General features: G+C 42.5%; 1 protein-coding gene and 1 pseudogene across 1 annotated transcript in view; both read left to right on the top strand.

Moving 5' to 3' along the window:
• The window catches only part of LOC129467455 (atherin-like), a 254,344-nt gene that overhangs the window by 60,609 nt on the left and 176,198 nt on the right, over window positions 1–17,537 (top strand). The gene's annotated exons all lie outside the window — the stretch shown is intronic.
• LOC129467454 (sal-like protein 4) lies at window positions 2,082–3,677 on the top strand (annotated as a pseudogene).

Genomic DNA, 17,537 nt, shown 5'->3' with positions numbered 1-17,537 from the left:
GGGCTCCCTGAGGGAAGTGATACTGATATGAGATCTGAAAGAGGAATGAATAAGGTGAGAAGTAGAAGAATATTCTACGCAGAAGCAACTGCATATTCAAAGACCTGGACATAAGAGAAGTCTTGCAGTATTTGAAGAATTGAGATAAAACTAATGATTGGAGTGGAGAGCATGATGGTGTTGAAAGGTGAGGTGGGACTGAAGCCATATGAGGGATTTATTTCTTCCAGGAGTTTCCCTGACTGATTTCTGATAACAAGTGGTTACATAGTCTAGACTCTTGCCGAGTTCACAATGATGACAACATGTTTGAACCTCCTTGAACACAGCAGTATTTTATGGCTCTTTGGTGACTAATGAAATTTTGTCTTGGTCAAGTAATTGGATTCTCAGCATGACACATTTTATTTTACTTTTTTATTTTTATTTATTTATTTATTTATTTATTTATTTATTTATTTTGAGATGGAGTCTCGCTCTGTCACCCAGGCTGGAGTGCAGTGGTGCTATCTTGGCTAACTGCAAGCTCCGCTTCCCGGGTTCACGCCATTCTCCTGCCTCAGCCTCTCCGAGTAGCTGGGACTACAGGTGCCCGCCACCACGCCTGGCTAATTTTTTTGTATTTTTAGTAGAGACGGGGTTTCACCGTGGTCTCGATCTCCTGACCTCGTGATCCACCCACCTCGGCCTCCCAAAGTGCGGGGATTACAAGCGTGAGCCACCGTGCCCGGCCAGCATGACACATTTTAATTCAAGTCAAGAAGACACAAGTATAAAAGACTAGTGACTGAATGCCTCAAGTTTATATAGAAATAGAAAGGACTTGGAACTAGAGAGTCTTTGTTTTGGATGGTCTTTCTGGACTTTCCTTTGTTAGTCTTTGTCTTCTATCTACTTTTTGTCTTCTTTAACTTTGTCTAAATGTTGTCAGACAGAACGAACAAAGCAAAAACAAAGCAACAATAGATTCTGCTTCAGAGCTTCGAAGCTCCTGGCAACTTTGATGCTTCACAGTTAAAATTTTCCTTTCAGTAGCTGCACTTGCAATCGTCTCCAGCACCAGCAAAGGAGTGGTAAGAGCGTCATGGTTTCCAAGATCCAACTTGTGAGGCATGTGGGAATGGGATACTACCTAAGAAGGAATTCTAGTCTTTTATTCTATGTAGAATTAAAAAAAACTTATCTTTGTTAGCTAAAACCCTTGACTGTTTAAAATAATATGATTTAGGATAATCAATAAATATATTTATAGAGACACGCTATATAGCCTGTCTGATATAAATGTTTAATTCACTCTTAATAGTATGTATAGAGTTTCACCTATGGCTCTGTCTTGTCTTACTCAAAAAGCAGAACAATTTCTTTCTTAGAAAGAAAGCTACCAGTGCCCAGATGCCCACTCCTATTCTTTTTGGAGAATGATAATTTGTTGTCCTTCGAGCCCAGATTTCTCAGTGAATTCTCCAGTATGCTCACAGCTCTCCCTCCAGATATTTTGAGAGCTTGGAGTCATAGTCCTGCATTTTTAAGGAAGCTGTGAAAACCCGCATGAGCTCTCCTTTTCCAGCCGTAGAAAAAGCTAAGTAGTGTCCCAACACCACTGTTGTTTGAGAGTCCTTTGGATCTAAGTTTTCTTCTTCTGTATTCTTATGGGTCCTCGTGAAAAACAAATATAAGATAATAGCAGAAAATAAAAGATACCGGCAGAAGGATTTTCAATGTTAAGAACTGACCTATGACAAAACTGGCCATTTTACATCTTTGTCATATTTATAGGTTTACTTTTCTAATATTTATACTTTTGATTTGTGGCGGGGGCATGGGGTCGGTAAGGTAGTCATAGACAGGAAGATTTGTACAATGATGGAAAACTAATAAACACGTGAATTTTGTTAAAGAAAGATTCTCAAATCACAATATATTCTTGGCAGTACAGAAAATTATTCTTCTGGGGCTAGAGGGAGGGTCCACATAAGTCAGAATGAAAATGAGCTGGGAAGGTGGGTAAATTTCCCAACTCTGGAATTTGTGGCAGAGAGAGCAAATAACTGCGGCTCTCCTGGCGCCTGGTTGCTCGCACCATGTCGAGGCCCAAGCAGGCAAAATCCCAGCACATCATCTCGGAGGAGGACCAGGGCGAGCAGCAGCTGCAGCAGCTGACCCGACCCGGGAGTTTGTAGATGTGGCCCCCGCCGTGTCGGCGGTGGGGGAGCTTGGTGCTCGGTGGGAGAAAACGCAAGTCTATGAGAAAACGCAAGTCTATGAGAAAAGTTCTTTAGCATCTCTGAGTTCTTGGAACATAAGAAAAATTGCACTAAAAATCCACCCGTCTTCATCATGAATGATGGCGAGGGTCCAGTGCCTTCAGAAGACATCTCTGAAGCTGTACTGAGCCACCAGCCACCCAGTCCAAGCAGTGAGGATGGCCACAGGGAGAATGGGGGCAGCTCAGAGGACATGAAGGAGAAGCTGGTGCGGAATCTGCGAGGTATCTAATGGCAGAGACGGCCCTGCCACCCACCCCCGAGTACATAAGATATTTAACCAAAGGCAAAGTGGCCAACATTAACGTGTCCTTGCAGGCACTATGGGGCACCAAGGTGGCGGTGAATCAGCGGAGCGCAGATGCCCTGCCTGCCCCTGTGCCTGGCGCCAACAGCATCCTTGAGCCGATGCTGTGTCTGTAGCAGCAGAAGCAGCTACAGCAGACCCAGCTCACCGAGCAGGTCCGCATCCCGGTGAACACATGAGCCTCTCAAGCCTGCACTCCAGCGGGGCGGGGCCGACACCCTGAAGACCTTGGGCAGCCACATGTCCCAGCAGGTTTCTGCAGCTGTGGTTTTGCTCAGCCAGAAAGCTGGAAGCCAAGGTCTGTCTCTGGACGCCTTGAAACAAGCCAAGCTACCTCACGCCAGCGTCCCTTCTGCCACCAGCTCCCTGTCCCCAGGGCTGACGCCCAATGTTCCAAAGCCGGATGGGACCCCGGTGCTCCTAAATGTCATGTCCCGCCTCCCCAGTGCTTTACATCCTCAGGCCCCGGGCTCGGTGCTCTTCCAGAGCCCTTTCTCCACTGTGGCGCTAGACCCATCCAAGGGAAGGGAAGCCACCGGACATCTCCGTGGTAGATGTCAAATCCAAAGATGATGCCGTCCTCTACAAGCACAAGTGTAAGTACTGTAGCAAGGTTTTCGGGACTGATAACTCCTAGCAGATCCACTTCCACTCCCACTGGAGAGAGACCCTTTGTGTGCTCTGTCTGTGGTCATAGTTTCACCACCAAGAACGACCTCAAGGTGCACTTTTGCCGACATCCCCAGGTGAAGGCAAACCCCCAGCTGTTGGCCGAGCTCCAGCACAAAGTGGCGACAGGCAATGGCATCCCCTATGCACTCTCTGTACCCCTCCCTGTAGATGAATCAAGTCTCTCTCTAGACAGCAAACCTGTCCTTGTAACCCCCTTGGTAGGGCTACCTGAGAATCCCTCTTTGTTGACTAACCCCAAGGACCTCAAGGGTGGCCCCCGGCCAAGCAACTTGCAGCCTGGGCCTTCTCCAGAAAGTGAGAGTGGACCCACACATCCTGGGGTGGGACCAAACCATAATTCCCAAAGGACTGGTGGCTTCCAAGGGAATGGACCACCGAACCCAACGAATGTCTCATTTGCGACCAAGTCTTAAGCTGCCAGAGCTCCCTCAAGATGCATTACTGCACCCACAACGGGGAGAGATCATACTAGTGTGAGATCTGTGGCCAAGTCATTTCTACCAAAGGTAACCTGAAGACACACCTTGGGTTTTACTGAACCAACACGTCCATGAAGACGCAGCATTCTTGCCCCATCTGCCAGAAGAAGTTCGCCAATGCCGTGGTGCTGCAGTAGCAGATTCGCCTACTCCAAGATGGATGGCTCCTAATCAGGTATCAGTGCAGATGTGGAAAAACCAGGTGCTACTGACAGCATTCCCAAAACCAGTTTCCTCACTTACTGGAAGAAAACAAGATTGCAGTCAGCTAAGCTACAGGAGAACTTGCATGAAAGGAGAAATGCAGACAGAGTGAAATCTCTAGAATCCACTTTTTTTTGTAAGAACTCATCCCCTCCTGTTTTGTTTTTCTTACTGATATGCAAATGATGTTTATGATGGTTGTGATCACAACCCCAGGCAAGTTCTACAATCACAATTGTTGCTATATTGCTTTGCAAAAAATTGAAAAATAAAAAAAATACCAAAACAAATACAGACTTTTTTTTTTTAATTTTGGAAAGAAGCTTTGTTACTTGTGACAAACTGTATACATAGAGCTTTTGTACAACCTAGAATGACTTTTTCCAAAGACTGTTACCTATTTCAAGGTAGAACCATTGGAACTTACTGAGCAACAGTGGCAAAGACAACTACATAGCCTAACTGAGGGGAGAGGGGTACTGTATACTTCTATGGTAACTCTATGCAGGTCTGTCATCTAATTAGGGACCTGTTTTATATGCCCCAACCCTGTCCTCATCCTATTGTTTGTTGTTTTGAATGTAATAATAAAAAACACAACAAAAAAACACTAAGGTTGTAAAATTGTAAAATTGCTTCAACCTTAGAACTTTAAGTAGGATGCCTTCAAATGGACTTATGCTAGTCCTTAGGGAGTCAATAGTGTGTTGCTACTTATTTAAATACAGTTCAGTTGGAGCCCCGAGAGTGTCAATGTCCTCCTCACACTTCTTAGATGCCTTCCTTTTCCTGAACTCCAGAAGAGGTGGGCACCTGAATGGGGAATCTCAGATGACTTAATTTAGTTTGCCAATGCCTACTTTATTGAAGAACTGGGTTTTCATTCTTGAGAAGAAACTCATGGAAGGGCACGTTTCCTATCACACGTTCACATACTAATTTTGTTTTGTTGAATTTCCTTCTATGACTTATGCCAAATAATTATGAAGAGTTTTTGGTTTTCTTGCAGAATATTTCATGAAGGCTATGAAGTTGGAACAGGCAAGTCCTGGATGTGAAAGCTTTCACTGATCTAACCTCATTTATTTTTTATTTTTCATAGACATAGGGTCTGTTTTCCTATTTTAAGACCACTAAAATATTCCCAGGCCCTGTCTAAAACCTAAGAGTTGATGTATTGCTGGGAAGAAGTGAACGTTCAAGATGGTTTTGTGATGCCTTTTTTTGTAATTTCCTTTTGTGCATGTAATATTGAGCAAACGAAAAATTGTTCCTGGTTTAATAAGAAAGGAGAAAGAAAGAAAGACTAACTTCTGAGAGAAAAGTCTTTCCCTCTATGTGGAAGGCCCTGACTGAAATGTGGATCCAAGGCTATTGGCCAAAGTATTATCTTTTTGTTGTTGCACTTGACTTTAGGATTCCCTCCACCCCTGCTTTTTTTGGGCAAGTTGTGCCTTTCCTTCTGGAATTGTAAGTGAATACAACAATAGTACCTATTCACACTGTGAAGTGGATATTGTTACAGAAAACACACCAGTGGCTTTCTCAATGTTGAGCTAATAATGTCTTGTGAATGTATAATCTGTGGAGAAACCCCTGTAGTTGTACCTGCTGATGCTGTCTGTTGGTAAATGAATTTTGAATTTTTTCTCCCCAAAAAAGAAAATGAGTGGGAAGAGAACCAAATAGTCAAGAACATGGTCATAAAGAGTCTAGATTTTGAGGAGAGAACAAAGGAAGAGTTAGAAATAAGCTGTGAGAAATGATCATAGTAACTGGCTAGAAAGAAAGCCAACTTTGTTTGAATTTAAAGTGGACCAGGGGGACAAATGGTGTGAAAAGCAGTGTGACTGATGATATCTAGTAGGTAGCAGATGCTGATGGAGGGAGGGAGGGTAGACTGCACAGACAGGAAGGGCCTTAGTGTAAGGTAAAAATGATTCATCATTAATAATGACTATTTTTTTTTAGCATAGGTGTTGTGGTGAAGGGATAAGTACAGGAGAAAGTATATGGTTATTTAATTATCTTTCCTAAATGTTGGAAACACACATGTAGCCTTTATAAGATATACTATTTTGTGAGTTAGCTGAAGAGTTTGTGCATGGATACTGGGGTGCCTACTAGGGCACCTTCTTAGGTTCAACAAAATATTTAGACTCACGTCATGACTACAGGCCCCCTTGGCCCCAGTCTACTTGAAATACTATAGGACAAGAACTACAGAATGTCAGGGGACAGTGTCAGGTGCTCCTCTGCTGTGGGTGTCCTTGCAGCAGTCTTTACCACCATCCATACAATTGCTCAGGAGCCATTCTCTGTGGCCCTGGTTTAGAAGACTCATGCCCCACAACAGCCAATACCTCTTATAACAACTCCCATCATGTGTTTATTGTTCATTTATAGTTCTGCCCAGTCCAGATGTAAGTTACCAATAAAGAGTCATTATTATCATCAGTAACATGCCAGACAACAGAGTTGACATCATTTTTATAAGGTTAGTTAGGGGACAGAGGGAGGAAGTTAACTGAAAGTCAAATTCTCAAGTAGAAATAAAAATGGTTAGCCTTTTACCTGCAGATATCTAAAAAGGCTCTTGTACCTGTGAAACTATAAGACTGCCTAATGCCTCCCTGTGCTGTGCTATCCCAGCCCATACATCTTGGTAATGAATATGGTTTGGCTGTGTCCCCACCCAAATCTCATCTTGAATTATAGCTTCCATAATTCCCACATGTCATGGGAGGGACCTGGTGGCAGGTAACTGAATCATGGGGGCGGGCAGGTCTTTCCCATGCTGTTCTCCTGATAGTGAATAAATCTCACAAGATCTGATGGTTTTATAAAGGGGAGTTCCCCTGCACGCGCTCTTGCCTGCCTCCATGTAAGACGTGACTTTGCTCCTTATTCACATTCTGCCATGATTGTGAGGCCTCCCCAGCTATGTGGAACTGTGAGTCAATTAAACCTCTTTCCTTTATAAATTACCTAGTCTTGGGTATGTCCTTATTAGCAGTGTGAGAACAGTGATCAATCACTATCTGCGGAATGTATATAGGCGATGTGATGTAAACTGAGAAATGTTAGTTATCTGACACTAAAGGGCTGAAATTGACAGTTCAGATGACCCAAACCATGCTTCAAACTCCCCACAAGGGCTGCATAGCCAGGATATATTTTCATTAGTTAGTCCTCATAAAAACATGTAAAGTGGGTGTTGAAACTTTCAGTTTTAGCACTTTAGTTTCTGATAACTCACATTCCTCAGTTTATATCATATCACCCATATACACTCAGCAAATGGTAATTGATCACCAAAAACATAAAACAAAAAACCCCAGCTAATTTGGGAAACATGGAAATACCACCAGGGATGTAGAGAACGATGCAGGGAGGGAAGGCAGCCAGCTACCACAGCGGGCAACTGGAGCTCATCCAGGGGTGACTGTGGGGAACAGTGCAAACCCACACCTCAGGATGATCCCAGCCGAGAGGCGAGGGAGCCAGGACATCTACACACCAATGCCCTAGAGCCATCGGTTGAGGGCTGCTCCCAGAAGGTGCTAACTCCCTGGTACTTTGTCCTGCTGCACAGGGGCAGTAGAAAATAAATCGCTGGAGCAGGAAATATAGATACTGGCACCGGGGAGTCACCTGAGCACAGTGAATGATCCAAGGGTTATGGGCAGGACATGGACATCTGTTACAGCAGTCTTGCATTTTAGGTCTGGAAATGCTATGACAAAGAAACTCTTTTTTTCCATTTATGAAGTCCCTCCACAAAGTCTCCGTGGGCTTTTAATTGAAATATGGGCATGAAATACTTAATCTGATGGAGAAGAAACCATACAGCAAAGTGATTAGGAGCTCTCAGGAGTTCCACTGCTTGGGTTTAAACCCCATCTCTGCTGTTTGGATAGCTTAGTTGTGTAATTTAGGCAAGGTCTGGAGCCTTTTTGTGCCTCAGTCTTCTCATTTGTGGAATTGGGACAATAAGGGTGTTATGAGAATTGAATTAGATGATATGAGTGAAAGATGTAGATAGAACAGATTGTTGGGGTCAGAGATGAATAACTAAGAGTTTTTGCCCTCATAGAGTTTAAATCTTTTTTTTTTTTTTCGGATGGCGTTTCATTCTTGTTGCCCAGGCTGGACTGCGATGGCGCGATCTTGGCTCACCACAACTTCTGCCTCCCAGGTTCAAGTGATTCTCATGCCTCAGCCTCCCAAGTAGCTTGGATTGCAGGCATGCACCATCACTCCTGGATAATTTAGTATTTTTAATACAGACGGGGTTTTACCATGTTGGTCAGGTTGGTCTCGAACTGCTGACATTAGGTGTTCCACCTGCCTTGCCTGCCAACGTGCTGGGATTACAGGTGTGAGCCACTGCACCCGGCGAGTTTAAATCTGAATGGGGAAGATACTTTAGCAAACATATCATCTTAATATAACAGGATCAAATTTGAGATTGTGACAGGCACAACGTCTGTGGGAGCACAGAGAAGATGCATCTAGCACACTCTGAGAAATCAGAATGGCTTCCGGGGACAGAACATGACTAAACTCCCAGACAGGAGGGGCTGCATGGAGAGAGGAGTGCCAGGCACAGAGAAGAGTCCTCCAGGTAAAGCAATGTGAGCCTCACTCACCCTTTTTCTTTTTTATAAAATTTAATTTAATTTAATTTTAAGTTCAGGGATACATGTGCAGGACGTGCAGGTTTGTTACATAGGTAAACGTGTGCCATGGTGGTTTGCTGTACCTATCAATCCATCACCTAGGTATTAAGCCCAGCATGCATTAGCTATTTATTCTGATGCTCTCCCTCCCCCCACCCCCTAACAGGCCCCAGTGTGTGATGTTCCCCTCCCTGTGTCCATGTGTTCTCATTGTTCAGCTCCCATTTCTAAGTGAGAACATGTGGTGTTTGGTTTTGTGTTCCTGTGTTAGTTTGCTGAGGATAATGGCTTATAGCTCTATCCATGTCCCTGCAAAGGACATGATATCATTCCTTCTTATGGCTGCATAGAATATGTACCACATTTTCTTTACTCAGTCTATCATTGGTTGGCATTTGGGTTGATTCCATGTCTTCGCTATTGTGAGTGGAGCTGCAATGAACATACGCGTGCATGTACCTTTTTTTCATTTGAATCGTATTGGATAAAGTGACGCAGGAGTGAGTTTAGGCAATCGCTTCAAAAGCTTTACCACTCTGAGGCTGAGGAGTGGAGTGTGAGATGGAGGGCTAGGTAGGGGGACGGGTGGAGTGGGCATAGGGCTGAGCCGTGGTGGTCCCAGCACTTCCTCTAATAATCTGCAGGACTGTAGGCAAGTCCTTTACCCTCTCTAAGCCCTCGGCTTCCCACCTGAGCAAAGACGGGCTTTGGGTAGCTGGGTCGTGATCAGGGCTTATAGCCCTGTCTAAGCGCCCACCTTCAGAAGCGTGCTTCAGCCTTTGTGGGTAGGTGGTTATGCATGCCACTGTGGCCTGTGATTTAGAGGGTTTTGACAAGTGTGGAGAAGTGTCTGCTGCCCTCTCATGCTTCCCATCTGGAGTTCTCAGTTCTTTGCCAAATTTCCTCCAGCTCTTTGGCACAGAGGCCTGGTCTCAGAGCAGGCTGTGCCTTGGAATTTGGCTTTTTGTGCACATGCTCTCTAGTTCAGGCCTGTTGAGGTGCTCTTGTTCTCCTTGTCTCCATCAGTGCGTGCTGGGATTTGGCAGGCCGACCCCCAGCCCAGACTAGGGACAGAAGGCAATGGAAGCCCCTCACTGGGCTGCACTGATGCATGGCAGGACCACACTGTCAGCGTCTTGGGGTTCAGATGTGATCTTTCATGCATGATTTAGTATCAGAACTAGGCTTTTGGTGTTTGGAAGACAGCACATCCTCCAAGGCATCACATCAGAGATGAAACTCTCACCTCCATGTTTTCTTTCTTTTATTTTTTAAATTTTTTACCGAAACGAGGTCTCACTATGTTGCCCAGGATGCTCTCCAACTCCCGGGCTCAAATAATCTTGTCGCTTTGACCCCCGCAAAGTGCTGGGCTTACAGGCGTGAGCCATGGTGCCCGACCACCTCCACGATTTCTTTACACTGGGATTGCTAGTTGGTGAAGGTTGACATTTAAGAGGTTGGATGTTAATATTGTTGCTTTTCCACACAAGAGGACAAAGATAGAAAAATGAGTTTCCATATACATTAATTGGTCAAGTGGTTGTGTCAAGCCCCTCAGAAGTCACCTAGTTTTCCCATAGCAGCTGGTGTTCTAAGTCATTTGCAAAAAAGCCATACAGTCTAGTCAGATCCCTTCTCTCTTCAGTCATTTATCTCCATCATCTTGTAGAGAAGGATTTAAATTATTTATCAGTTGAGTCTTACTATCAGTTAAAGTTAGGATCAATTGTTGATATTAGTAAAATTAAAATAATTGTAGTTTAAACAAGGTAGGTATTTTCTCTTTAATTTCTCTCTTGTATTTCTTTCTCACTTTAATGCCAGCATGTAGGTGGTCCAGGTGGTATGGTTACTTTATATCATTGCAGATCCCAAGCTCCTTTACCTTGTTGCTTTGCCAGGCAGGACCTCCGTGGGTACCTTGTGGTCCAAGATGTTCCTGCTCCTGCCATCAAGTCCACATTCTAGCTAGTCGTAAGAAGAAATGGGTAAAGAAGGGCATGGTATCTCCAAAAGGCCTTTCCTGGAGGCTGCATATGCTTCTTTCTTTAGAATGTTATTGGATAAAACTCGATGAGATAGTCACACCTACCCATAATAGGGACTGGGAAATGTAGTCTTTTTTCCTGGGTGATCATGTGCCCAGCTAAAAGTTGAGCATTCTGTTATTAAAAGAAGAAAGGGAGAGGACATATGAGGGGACAATTGGCAATTTCTATCACTAACTAGATTTGACTCTTGAGAGTGTTGTATGATCTTGGGCACAGAATTAGAATTATTTGAGCCTCAGTTTTCTTATCTGGAAAATCATTACAATGTTATTTACCTCACTGAGTTTTTGCAAGGATAATACAAAAATTAAATAAGGTAATGTTTGTGAAAATGCTCTGTAAACTTCAGAAAGCACTGTACAAGATATTATTAGACAATAATTTGTTTTCACATTTTCTTAAGCAACTTGTCATTATGAAAACAGACAAAAGGAGGGGCACAGCAGGTATATTTTGAATGGAATAAAAGTTACTTTGGAAACAAAAGCCAATCTAGGGACAAGCATGGACGTTCACCTTGTGAAATCAGGCAGAAAAGTCTCAAAAGCAAGTGTTCAAATGTGAGTTTCCCAATTGTAATTGGAAAGATGATGTACTCTACTAAAAAGGGTTTTCTTTTGGTGTTTTGGCCTTATTAGCCTTGGCTCCAACCTACAACAGGAGAGGCACTCATAACCGACAAGAGGTAAAGAAATCTTCAAAGAGTTTTTATGTCAGGACGGCTTTATTTGAGTCAGGGGAAAGGGTCTTTAAAAAGCCGAAATCCATTTGTCTGTTTTGCCTAATAAGGAAATACTTTATAGCATGTGATGTAGTGCTCTGGGAAAAGAATCAGCACTTTTTCCCTCTAGATTTTAATGGGACCTGACGTAATAGGAATGGGCCTCAGTAAATATTGCATATAATTATTTATTAGATTTGTAAATTCCTCCTACTGCTGAAGCCTCCAGGCATGTGGACAAAGGTGGAATATCAGGCGGCAAATATATCCAGACTCAGCAAACACAATTGCGAGGTCATCTTATTAAGGCTCCAATAGAAACATTGGCTATCCATGGGGCCAGAAGCAAACACTTTGTGGAGCAAAATGACTAGATTAGGAGGCAATGACCCTTTATTTGGGACTGGTCTGGACTATTGTTGCCAGAGGGAGGAGGCTCTCTTAACTGTTTGTGTCAGTGGTGTGTGGGGCTTTGCAATACTGGCCATTGAGATCACAGTCCAGCTTACAGAGGGCTGATTCAATTACCCACAGACCCAGGGAATCACTTGAAGTACAGTTTTCTCCTTTCATGTGGAAGGAGCAGGAAGAGGTGATAGCAAACCATCTTCTTTGATTTTCTTGTCATATAGAAATAGCCATACTAATGAAGAGGTGCTTAACATGAACCATGAACCAGGCATATTTGGATATAAATACAGATTCTGCTAGTTAATACCTAGATGTTCTGGAGTAAATTACCTGCATTTATGAATTCTGCAGAGTTATTTTGAGAATAATATGCAAGTAATTCACACATAGTAGAGACTCAATAAGTGCATCTGATAGCTAGCTGAGGTATATCATAGTGAAGAAGCTTAAATACAGACGACTTGTAGTCCTTTCTCTGTCCAGTGAAGCAAATGGGGCCTTATACCAAGCCTGACAATGCTACTGAATTTTGAATTTTGAAGGTACTTTTAAAAAAATTTGTTCAAAGCATCCCAACTCACCTAAAAAGGTAGGTTTAGGAACCAAAGCATTCTCTATGGGAAGAAGAATATCCTTTTGGCTCAATTGCTTCACTTTCCCTAATCTCCTTCACCTTCAATTTCAGATACTTTATGGAATCCCAGAAATGAATGGTCTGGGAAGGTTGTCTAGAAATGTTTTGTCTTTAGGAAGAACTGCAAGCAAACCATGTTAAGGAGTTAAGAATACAGCTTAATACTTAACTGCCCAGTGAGGTACCTGGACACCACAGTATGTCCCAGAGATTCACTCCACCCTGTGGTAGCTTTGCCATTCCATTCAGGGAATTATTCTTCATATATAACTTCAGTTCCTTATGGTGTAATTTAGGGCACTTAAAAAATGCTCTCATTTGGCATATATTCATTGAAAACCTTCTCTGTTCTTGACACTGCCAAAGCACTGATACATATATTTGGTCCTTAACTGAATAAAAATATCACTGGTATTCTATTAGAAATGAGGCCCTTCTTATATTTGAAGAAAACTTATTATTTCTTTTCAATCTTAACTATTCTCTACTTAAAATTTTAGGAATCAGTTCATACTTTCAGTCTTCACATCTAGGTATTTAGTTCTACCTGAACCCTATCTGATTTCTCCATCTTTCTCTTTCTCTCTCTTTTGTAGAAACAAAAACTACCAATTCTTTGAACTTAAAAAGTTATTTATTTTTCTATTTTTGGCCACCAAATGCTCCCATAAAGAGACCAGATTGCTTTCTATGGAAATGTATTATAAGACCAACATTTAAATGGAAAAAACCTGAATTAAGAAGCTATAATTCAGTTGGGAAATTCAAATGAACGCATAAAACACAACAGCTGGATTGAATTAGTCCCTTGATGGTCAATTCACTAGCCACAAAAAATATGATATGAAAAACCACTTTTTCCAACAGTTTGAAACAAAACTTAAAACATTTTAAAGTCCCCAATCAGTGAGAAGAACTCTGATTTCCTTTACTTTCACTGAAGTCCCTGAAAGTAAGACTTTGAGAGAAATACTTACAAAAAAAACTTTGCATCACCAGTCTTAAGGGTAGAGAGACTCGCAACCCATCATCTTGCTTCTAGGTAAATGCTTCCCCTGACCCACCTTAAATGTTTCAGATGGTAGACTTTAACACAACTTTGATGGAACTTTTTGATGATACAGAAGGCTTACAACATGTGTTTCAAGTTTATGAAACCATTAACGATACAATTTTATTTGTTTCAATAGTACCACAAAAGAAGCAAAATACCCATTTGTGGAGACCTCTGTAATTTCTAAAGTATCTTTATCTCCCAACACACTGTATGATAGGTCAGGGAGGTATTATTTCTTTTTTCTGTTAAGAAAATTAGAACTCAGAAGTTGAGGAGCTTGTCCTGAGTCACCCAAAGAAAATGGCAGAGCTGCGGTCACAATTAAGTTTACTGTGTCTCAAATCCATATTGATAGCCTATTGAACTCAAGTCTGTGAAATCCCTATTTTAATAGGTCCATGGGGACATTTGAGTCATTTCCCATAAAGATCAACCTTTACCTTTGGAATCGCTCTGGCCAACTTTTGTTTCATATGCATGTGTGGCTTATCACAATGTCTTGTGTTTCTATTGCTCCTTTCTCTGAGAAAATCCAGGCACATTCCAGACACTCAAGTCTAATCAGCTCTGATAGCAGAGAAGCAGGATTGGACTACCATGGGGGTCATTTGGCACTTGCCCAGTGACTGTGGTGTAACCCACTCATTCAGGCATTCCTGGAGTAAGAATGGCCTCAGTGACCCACCACCTCTGTATGCTAGGTACTTGGTTGGTGTTCCCTTCTCCTTAAAATCATACTCAGGTATCCCCTGCTGCTTATCCCTTGCTATTATCCCTTTTTTTGAGACGTGCCAAACTTCTCAAAAAAGTAGTGCATACTTGCTGTTGATAATTTCTCTGATCTTATTCTCAGTGTGTCGTCGTGGCATTAGCTCTGACTTTCCCTCTAAATGATGCCCATATACTTTCTCAGGTTTCTTTCTCCTTAACCTAAATCTGGCTGCACCCTTGTTCTTGAAATTTTCTTCTCCATAACTGTCCTAATCTGGTTCTCTTCTTCTTGCTAGCTCTCCAGGTACCATTTTTTTTTCTCTCTCTTTTTTTTGTTTCTTCTGGCTCCATTTTATTTTTTCCACTCCATAACAGTGTTCTTCACCCATAGTTCTTTAGGCTCTATTAACTTTTTCCTTTTAGCATATAGTTGCTTTTGTGGCTTTATCTCGGACATCAATTTTGAATGACTCCCAATCCACAGCTCAAACTATGTTCTCTTTTCTCAGCTTCAGCCTCAAATTTGCAGATGTCTACTGGACAGCTCCACTTTGATGCCCAGTTGCCACCTCAAACTTATGTCTAAATGGATTTCTCCTGGTCCCTCTCAGACTTCTTCATTTCTGTTGGTGGCATCATTCTTCCACTCACTCAAGGTCATTGTTTATAATTATTTTGAGTTCATCCTTTTTCTTTTCCCAAATACAACACTGACTTTTCCCCTCTCGCATTACATTTCATCCTTCTATTCCTAATGCCATCATTATAGTCTGGGCCATGCCTATTGCAATGAGTTATGTGTCTTTAATTTCTACTGACTATAACACCACCCTACATGTTGTTGCCACCCGAGTAGTTATCTTTTATCCTCATTTGATATAATTTATGTCTACACTTTGGGCTGTGGCTTCTCTGCCATATTTTGTTTATGCACTTCTTCCAACTTAAAGATGAGAGATTTGTAGTATAACTCAAATAAAATCAAGCTTGTTCTCCCATGGAAACCATAGACTCCCATAAATTTTAATGGGATCTTAGCTTCCTGATGTTCTTTCCTATTTGGAGTAGAACATGTGGCAAGGAAAACAAAATCATTTCTTAGTCTTATCTTTCTGTAATGTGGTTTCTCTGGGCTGGTTCCTCTGGAAGAACTGGCTTCTACAGTGAGGTCTGATGAATGCTGTGTCCTGGGCTGTGGTCACTTTGTATTTGACATGAATATATGCACTTTTTAGCCTCCCAGCCACAGTTTACAACATTCTTTATTGTTTTTCCAATCTGGAGAGAGATAAGGTATAATACTTCTTATTGATTTTGGAAACATTTCTACAATGCAAACAACACCTATCTGAGAAACCTTGTACTAATCACAGAAAAATGTGATCATGTGGGTCGAGGAGTGCAAGAATTTCCATAGCTGTAGGTCTGTGGGAGTATTTCCTTCTTATGATTCAGACCTTTGTTCAAAACAGTTCTCTCAATGGAAAAGGTACAGCACAAAAGCAGGATATTGGAATTCTTTCTGCATTCATTCTGGTTGTACCTTAAAGTTAGTAAAACCCTTCCTTGCTCCATCTTCCTGTTGGTGAATTATGCCCTAGATTTCCTTGTTCACTGAGGAACTTACTGACACTTCTAGCCCAATAGCCTTAAGGGGACTCTGAAGCCAGGGAGTTCACATGGCATCCCCAGGCACACTGATTGCTAGTGACAGAACCTAGACAGAACCCCCTATATCCTGCCTTTGGGTCTAGTGATCTCCTCATCGTGGAGTGGAGAGATTTTAGTGAAACACAGTGGACCCATCTTCAAACTTGAGAGGTCTAGGGAAAGAGTTCAAATGGAAGCCTATGTACCCTATGTCTAAATATTGAAATTTGTAAGTCAGGCTGAAAGATGTTAAATAAACTATAAACATATCTTAGTAATAAACTGGAAAGTCTGATTGAAATTGTGACTTCTGAAAATCTCTGTGGAGTACTACAATGGTGTAGTGTGGGAGAACGCATCTCCAACCCGACCCATCATTTCCCTTCTCAGAATCAACTCCAATCAACACCTGAAGGGGCCTTGCGTGCCCACATTCCAGTTCTATCCACTCCTCCTCCAACAGCTGCCTCTTGGGGTTAAGTGGCACACACCAGCTGTGCAGTTTATTCTTAAGAGGTCAGATCTGGGAGGAAGCCCACATAAGACCTGGAAGCAGGCTTGGGATATTTGGGCAAGAAACTCCAGAGTCTTCAGGACCCAGAGAGTGGTATCGAAGGGGGATGTGAGTTCACCTTGGCTGTGCAGGCTCCTTGACTGATAGAAACTGGTCATAGGCATAGATGGGTATCTAAGGCAGGACCCCTCTTACTTGGGTCTTAGGACAGCACTGAAATATTCAAAGGTACATTGAGAATACTGTTCCTTTGTAGCTTTGATACATTTGTAGAGCACTGTTGTTAGGTCTTTCCACTCTGACTTCCCATCATCTTTCAGGGCTGGCTCTCACCTGCCGTAGAAAACACACAAACCCCACTGATGAGACTCCAATGTAGGTGGAACGAGTCTAGCCAATCTATTTCCTCTATGTTACCGACCTGAAATGACTCCCTTCTGTACTTCCTTGTGTTAAATTTTGCCCTCATCTCACTGCTAGGTGTCCAGGTAGCCCCTAGTACAAGTTCCCCCTTTGGAAAAGCTGTGATTTAGTGCCAGGTCTAGGAGATACTGTGTAGCGGGTTGATGGGGAGCCTTAGGCCTCCTTTCAATTCTCCCTCTTGACTCCCAAAAGTTTCTTCTTCTCAATTGTCAGATGCCTATTCTCTCATGTCTCATCTGCCACCTTTACCCCCCACCACCCTCATGCATTCTATACTTTGAAAATATCTCACCTCCCGCAGTCTTTTTGTGCCATCAAAAGTCTCTTCCCTTCAGAGAAGCCGTGTGAAGTGTATAAATTTTTTTTTGCTACATTAATCCATTAGAAAAACTTGTAAGGTAAGCAAGTTCATCTTGAAGCCACCAGGCTGTCTTTTCCCACCCTTGTGTTGTCCCCATTGTGCTGTTGCCATTTTCTCTTTTCTATCAAATCAAAACCAGCTCTCAGGAAAGAATACTCATAAGTAATTTGTGGTATCTTGGAAGTGGCATAAATGACTTGGTCTTCCAAAAGAAATGTTGTTGGTGGGGGCTGGGGGGAGAAAGTATTCTGGGTCACTTGAAAAGGCCATAGAAGTCATAATATGTTGGGTGCCTGATTGCTCCGCCTCTGTATCTGCCATTCAAAAGGCCCTGCAAAGCAAGGCCTGTTATAATCCAGGTGTGTGTCTATA

The sequence above is a fragment of the Symphalangus syndactylus genome, chromosome 18 (assembly GCF_028878055.3).
Source record: "Symphalangus syndactylus isolate Jambi chromosome 18, NHGRI_mSymSyn1-v2.1_pri, whole genome shotgun sequence".
Classification (NCBI taxonomy): domain Eukaryota; kingdom Metazoa; phylum Chordata; class Mammalia; order Primates; family Hylobatidae; genus Symphalangus; species Symphalangus syndactylus.
This window is presented reverse-complemented; position numbering and strand designations above follow the sequence as displayed.